Source organism: Mixophyes fleayi, chromosome 2 (genome assembly GCF_038048845.1).
Source record: "Mixophyes fleayi isolate aMixFle1 chromosome 2, aMixFle1.hap1, whole genome shotgun sequence".
Taxonomy (NCBI): Eukaryota; Metazoa; Chordata; class Amphibia; order Anura; family Limnodynastidae; genus Mixophyes; species Mixophyes fleayi.
In genome coordinates, this window is record NC_134403.1 from 120,489,373 (window position 1) to 120,497,213 (window position 7,841).

Consider the following 7,841-nt stretch of genomic DNA (forward strand, 5'->3'; position numbering starts at 1 on the left):
ATCTCTAATATATATATATATATATATATAATTGTTTATAGGCACATATCTTCAACACCCCTACACCAGTTGGAAGGAAAACAGCGCAAGCTGGTCCAGTTGGATCCTGGGCAGGTTTTAAGAAGGTTAGGGTCCCGGTCGGACCTCCCTTTGGAGTACGCTGGGGAGGGACCCAGAAGTCCTGTTCTGAGCCTTCCACTAGATGAATTTGTATGTAAACTTCACAGACAGGTAACTTTGGATCTCAGAAGACATACTAGGAGGTTGGTGTCCCGGTCGGACCTCCTGTTGGAGTACGCTGCTTAGAACTTTGACCCGTGGAGCATGTTCTGGGCCTTCCACAGGATGGCTTTGGTTTGTTTGTCTGGTTATACTTTCAGACACACTTGCACCATTTGTGATGAAACCAATGCAGGACAACATTTGACGTAAAGGTGCTTTGTTTACAGAAAAAAATATTTTGTACCATTTCCAAAAGGATAATATTGGGAGCTTCTGTGGAATAGGGGAATTAATTTATAATTTATTATAATAGTTTCAACAAATCAAAATATATATAAAATAGTTCGAAAATAGCCACAAATCAATAAATTTGGTAATGATAATTACTGTTCTTCTAGTGGATTGTTGTGTATCAATCCCTAAAAACGTACAAAAGAGAAAACCAACAACTATGAAAGGCGCAAAACTCTCATGCCAAGTGTTCATACCACCTCAGAGCCAAATAATATCACTTTATTAAAAACATGGTTAATATAACAAAGTATGTCAGTAAATACAAAAAAGAAAATAATATATACAGTATTTATACACTGGTCTACAGCACCTGGAATTCCCAGGTGGTCTCTCATCCAAGTACTAACCAGGTCCAACCCTGTATAGTTTCCAAGATCAGATGTAATTGGGTTTGTTCATGTGGTATTGCTGTAGGCAATTAATAAGAATACAAAAATGATAAGATTAAGATTAAAAAGTCCAAAAGAATTGCAATTAATAAGGCCCCTATATGGATTTACTGATAGTCTATTAACTCATCCTTCAGTGCACTTATAGGGAGAATCTTCCATCTATGTAATTTACATTTGCTGCCTCCAAACTATAGTGGACACACAATCAAATAAAGAGGAAAATATAGTCACTGTTATGTCTCCACTTTGTATGGGAACTAAACCCCTGCTGGTACTCAGAAACAACAATTTTGCTTCCTGGGGAAGAAATCGACTGCGGGATCTGGCAGGCTGTGACAGCGGTTAAGTTCCCCACTGGCTGCAGCAAGTCTCCGATCCCACACCACACTTTATTGCTATTTACTTTGCAGTTTCTTGTACTCGCATACAGTAGTCTTTGTTCTCAATTTTAGAATCTGATTAGTCAAGCCCAACGTTTAGATATTTGCAGACTTCTTCCAAGTGTTCTTGCACCTGAGTGTTATGCTGGTCCTTATATTTCCAATAAGATAATAAGACTTGCGCATTTCTCCACATGCAGTGTGGTTTCCTCAGACCAGAGATATTTTCACAAAGATTTGGACTTCCCTTTAAACAGACTGTCTCCAATCAGCAAATGGTAGCATAATTAACTCTTTCAAGAATCATACAAAAAAACATAATCATTAACTTTTCATTCATATTAAACACTTTTATTTTGATTTGTGGTAAAAAAAAAAAACAACATTATTCTAATTAAAATTACTAACTTTAAAAATTCAAGCTTTAATATATCATTAAAAATATTTACATAAAAAATATAATTAATAATCTTGTTTCTTTTTTTGAGTTTCTCTTGTTCAGGACTCAAATTTACAACCTACAGTTATGTAGGTAGCTCACTAACCACCTCAGCCACAGGCCCATTTGTTTATGTCTGGTATATTTTTCAAATATAGAAAATTAAGCTGTTAAAATAAGTTAGTTTCAATCATTGTTCTGACAAAAATATACTTACTGATTTATTTTCTTGTTGTAGTAGTCTTTTTTATACTTTTTTTCTTTCCTACTCCGGATTCAAACTCTCAAGCTTTAATACCTTGAATAGTTCACTAACCCCCTAGACCACAGATTCATCTGTTAGCAACTAATGCATTTCTCAAATGGATCAACCTTTCAACCATATATTGGTTGGAATGAGCTATAACATTATGTCATAACAATTTTTTATATTTACTTATTTTAGTTCTAGAATCTATTGAGTTCTACAGAATCATTTAACCGTTTTGGGTGCATAGAATCCATTGAGAAGATCCAGAATTGTTCCCTTTTACACAGGGAAGCAAACCTATCACCTACTCTTATTGTTGATTTTATATGCTCTATGGCAACCACTTTTAAACAATACTTTATGTTTTTGTATAACATTTCTTGCTAAATTGTGTGAGTTGTTACTCTTCAAAATATTTCCCTTATGTTTGAGAAATCTCACATTCAAAGTTCTCATGGTTCTGAGAACTGGCTGTTTTTTCATGAAGCACACAAATACTTGAAAGCTTATTTGTACACTGAAATTTAAAGTTGATATTTGTGTGCTACATGAAAAACAGCCAGTACTTAACTTATGTGCAAAATATAAACTAATTTATACCCCTTGTATTGCAACATGGTTTTGTCTAGAAAACTTAAGTAAGAAAGCTTACTCAAATTTTTGCCTAAGTTCCTTAATGAATCAGGCCCAGTGAGCCCCACATTCAAATTCTAACAAATAGATCACAAATTTTGACTGACAATTCATGAAACTTCTGATCTCATAGCTCTCTTCTGTTATCGTAGAGCAAACACTTTTTTTTATTTCGAGCATATATGCAAGTTATACAGGATTTTTTCCACACTTAAATAAACCTTTAGGTTTCTCGGAAAGCCAATCTAATTTTTACAATTGGCTTGCAGTACTAACATTCATTCCACCATTTGTTTTTAAATGGCTTGACACTAGTTTATTCTTTATTGTGGTGTCCCTTCTAATAATCACTTTAGGATTTTTTTGGATCGAGGTCATTAGTACTGCATCCGGCTGAAGAATCATTTGGAGGCAGAAAGGGTGTGGTAAATATTTTTGGTTGTCATAATTGCAACAATAGTTATACCAGCATAAAAATGTTGATTACTATAAGTACGACAAGGAAAAAACATAAACTTACCATTAAACAGACAGACAACATGCACGACACGGCTGATACACGGCTAATATAAATGGTAAATGTAGAAAATACAGGCAGTGGGATTCTCGTCACTAAAAATGTCAACAGTGAGATTGCCTGTTTTAAGGCGGCAACGACCGGACCCAGTGCCTGTATAATGTGGAACCTCTAATCCTAACTCTAACCCTAATTGTAACCCTAACCGTAATCCTAAGTCTAAACATAACCGTGTTAGGATTCCCAATATGAAAACCACTGAGAGAGCGTAAGTGGAACAAAGTGGTTTTTATTTAACACAGGTTACACAGGTTTCAGGATGCAATAAGCGTTAAGTGTAAGTCAGCAAAGTATGGCAGTAATAGCAAGGATAACTTAGCTACAGATGCAGAGAATAGACAATAATAAAGTTCAAAGAGTTAGTGCTGAGAGCCGGGATGACAACTCTGCTTTTGCGGCTGGAGAAACAGGTAAAATCACGGTTGTCAGGATACCTGGATGACTCAAGAGGCACAAGGCACCAGAAAAGTCACGGGTGTTCAGGCTCAGGTTACTTAGGAGACACGAGGCACCGGAAGAATCACAAGTGTCAGAATTCGGGTTGCTCAGGAGACACGAGGCACCGGAGAAGTTACAGGTGTAAGGACTCAGGTTATTCAGGAGACACGAGGCACCAGAGGATTCACGAGTGTCAGGACTCAGGTTGCTCAGAAGACACGAGGCGCTGGAGGAGTAAGGGGTAGAGAAAGTGTAGTGGTCTGCAAGGTGGAGTACCCGGGAGTCCAGGTAGGCAAACAGCCAGAAGACTGGATCAGACACAAGGTGTAACAACTGCAGACATGGGAGTCAGATAGCTGGATAACTGCTACCGACAATAGATGCTGGATTGCTTGGAGAGCAATACACTGCAGACATAGTAACACAGAAGAGTCAAAAAAGCCAGGGATCAAAGACAGGCAGTCCATCACGTTAGCAGGGAGAAGCAGGTGCGAGGTCACAACAATGCCTAGTCATTGGTCACAGGAAGCGGTGCCAAATCGAAGGTCCAAGCAGAGGTCAATACCAAGAAATCAATCAAGGATAACATGCAGAAAAACCAGCAGAGGTTATGGCAACAGATTAACTGTCAGGTACTGCAGGAGAAAGGCAGTCTTTTATAGGCCAGGGACAGGTGCTAAGCAACCCGTAGTAATGAGCTTAACCATGGCAGGTAGGAGAACAGTTCAGGTACCACAGTGGTACTTTGGTGGAACAGTGGTACTGCAAGCTTGATACATATAAAGGCAAACGTCCAACATAGTTCTAGGCAGACAGGAGCAGCGAGAGGCAGATTGTGACAAATTGTATGATTTGATTATACAGGTAGTGGGTCGTGGCATTGCTGCCTTAAAACTGGAAATCTCACTGTGGTCATTTTTAGTGAACATATTGCCACTGCCTATATTTTCTACATTCGCAATTTATATTAGCCGTGTATCAGCCGTGCGGCGCATGTTGTCTGTCTGTTTAATGGGATGTCTGTATTTCCTACTTGTCATCCTTATATTAATTGGCATTTTTATATCTGTATAACTATTATCGCAATTTGGACAATAGGAAAAATGACTATCAACGGGCAGCAAATGTAAATTACATAGATGGAAGCTTCTCCCTATAAGAACACTGAAGGATGAGTTAATAGACTATCAGTAAATCCATATTGGGTTCTTATTAATTGCAATTCTGTTGGACCTTTTAATCTTAATTTTATAACTTTTTATTCTTATTTATTGCCTATAGCCATACTACCTTGAACAAACCCAATTGCTTCTGATCTTGGAAGCTATACAGGTTTTTGTCTGTTTAGTATTTAGATGAGACACTACCTGGGAATGCCAGGCGCTGTAGGCCAGTGTATATATATATTTTTCTTTTTTGAATTTAGTGCTTTATTTGTTATAATTATTATGTTTTTAACAAAGTGATTTATGTGATATAATTTGGATCTGTGGTGTTAGGAACATTTGGCATGAGAGTTTTGTGCTTTTCATAGTTGGTTTTCTCTTTGTTTACAGGTGTGCACATGGTGGCAATGTGGATAAGGGTGGTTGGTTATTCATGTGTGTTCTGGGCATCCAGGCACAACAAGACCTATAAGTGGTCATTATTTCCCCACGCTGTTGAGATTCATTGGTTGAGTAAGAGCAATCTGTGCTGGACGGATCTTATGGCCAGGTCAGTTTCAGAGGTTGAGACTCGAGGCCCTCCCAATATACTTGTTGTACACGTTGGAGGGAACAGTTTGATTAAAAGCAGATCCATCAAGTTGCTGATTAAAATCAGGCTGGATTTTAGAGAGATGGAAATTAGATGGTCAGCAGTAAGTTGTGCTGGTCAGCTATATCCCTAGGATTTGCTAATGGTTACGGTTGGTGAATCCAGTATGAGGTATATTCTGCAAAAACTGAACAGGTCCACTGACATTTTAGGTATGGAACTCCCGGGGAGTGGTAATTGAACACCCCTTGATTACAGTGGATCAAGTAATTTGTTCAGGCATGATTGGGTTTACCTTCCAAGTGAGGGGAGAATATTTGTGCCCCTATTATGAGTCTGCTGGCAAAACTTAATGAGGCCACTGGCCTTGTCGTTAGGGCACTCAGGAGTAAGGTAATTAAACATCCCTTGATTACTGTAGACCAGACTCGCATCTTACAGATGAAGTGTTGTGGCCTTTCGTTGAGCAGATCTACTGGAATTTGGGGGGTTTGGTTAGGTCACTTGGTGGCGGGCTGTGTGTCCATTAAAGGAAAACAGCATTGGTAGTAAAACATTGTGGTCAGCGGAAAATACAAGGCACTTTTGCTGATTGGCAACAGGTTACTTCCCCCTTCGTACATATTGGCTCTTGGTCCTTTTGTGTGGGGGACCCCTTGACCAGTTTTGTGTGGACACGTCATTGTGAGTGCAGAATGGACGTTTGTTTATCTGATGCCAGACTAAGCCCTAGCCATTCAGTAATGGATGATATCCCAGTTTAGTGGATTCTGGGCCAGTTGGCCATCCACTCATTACATTTTGTATTAGTCTGTTTAGCTGAGCTCGCACTTTGCTTTTCGCCACCATATTAATTATAATTACAACTGTGACCAAATTTGCCACATTTATATTGGTATCTGTGTCTATATTTCATATTAGAGTGATACATTTAACAGTTAAAAAATGTTAATTGTGCAGTGGAAAGAATCATCAAAATTATGCAGTTTATTACAAGAGAGGCCCTATAGTTGAACGCATTTAAATGCAACATGTTTGTGTGTGTATCAATGCAATTACCTATTAATGATTAAAGTTTTTGTCATGCCATCCAACACCATCTAATAGAATCTGTAGGTAAGGTCTCTGTGATTTTTCTGTATAGGCTTCCTCTGTTGGTCATCCTGCCTCTTTTGCTACAAAAAAATCCCTTACTTCCTCCCTATGCATTGTCAATATGTGATATATTATATGCTTAGGACTAATGTTCTTTCTCCCTCATTTACAGATGAGGCACAGTTGGCAGGAAAGCTTTGTGGTCAGCGGCTAATGCAAGGTGTTTTTGTTGATTGGCCCCACGTTTGTTGTACATATTGACTCTTGGCCTTTTGTGTAGGGGACCCTTTGTCCTGTTTTGTGTGGACACGTCATTGTGAGTACAGAAATAGCGTTTGTTTCTTTGACGCCAGACTAAGCACTGGCATTCAGTAAGGGATGACATCCTTGGTTTAGTGGTATGTTTAATGGGTAAAAGAGGTTTATTGTGCAGTGGAAAGAAGTATCAACCTTATGCAATTTATTGATCACATTGCTTCATTTTTCTGACATAAATATCTTAGTTAACAAATAAAGAAAATAATTTACTTTGGCTATTTCAGTGTTTGTAGTGAAATATAATTATTTTGATTTCAATTATCATATATACCACTGAAAAGGGGAGGCAAGTTCCATGAGTTTATGATTAACAACACAAACACATTACAATGTTGCTACATTAATGGCCTGCTGATTATTTGGAATGGTACAGAAGAACCTATAAATTATTTTTTGTTGCTTTTTGAAATAAAACAAGTAAGAAGTTTGGAGAGTTCAGATCTGCTGATTATTGTATATAATTAATAACTGGATTCTCAAGTGTCACATTAGTGGTTTCTGTTGAAAATCTACTTATTTGACTAATTTCATAATTTTTACCTGTCTCTAAATGATGTACAGTTACATTTTATATTTATTTTATTAATGATTATTCATAGTGGACCTGAGTCATTAAGGAGAGCAAGGCAAAAAATGAGTACATTTGATCCTGGACAAATGGTATTACAGTGCAAGGGGTGCAAAATAGTTTATTATTTTGTATACAAGTTAAACACTGACTGCTTTTTAATTAAGTAACTTATTTTTGCACAGAAATCTAAAGTTGATCTAGGGCATGCCCTACCCCAACTATAAATCTGTTTCCACATTTTAATCCCCCCCCCCTCCAATGCAACATTGTTTCATCCAGGTGCAATGATACTACTATTTTTTTTTTTGCTTTGCTTTCCTTAATGTCTCAGGCCCAGTGACTATTCATAAACATGGTCCATCTGTTATTCCCCTTCCAGAATTCATATTCCTTGATCTTACCTGCTATATGGGCTGCATTTATTAATAAAATAATTATGAAATATGATCTATTTACAATAGTTATGTCAGTTAA

General features: G+C 37.6%; 1 pseudogene; it reads right to left on the minus strand.

Annotated features, from left to right (window-relative positions):
* Positions 1 to 814: 814 nt before the first annotated feature.
* Positions 815 to 932, minus strand: LOC142141957 (5S ribosomal RNA; annotated as a pseudogene).
* Positions 933 to 7,841: the final 6,909 nt, after the last annotated feature.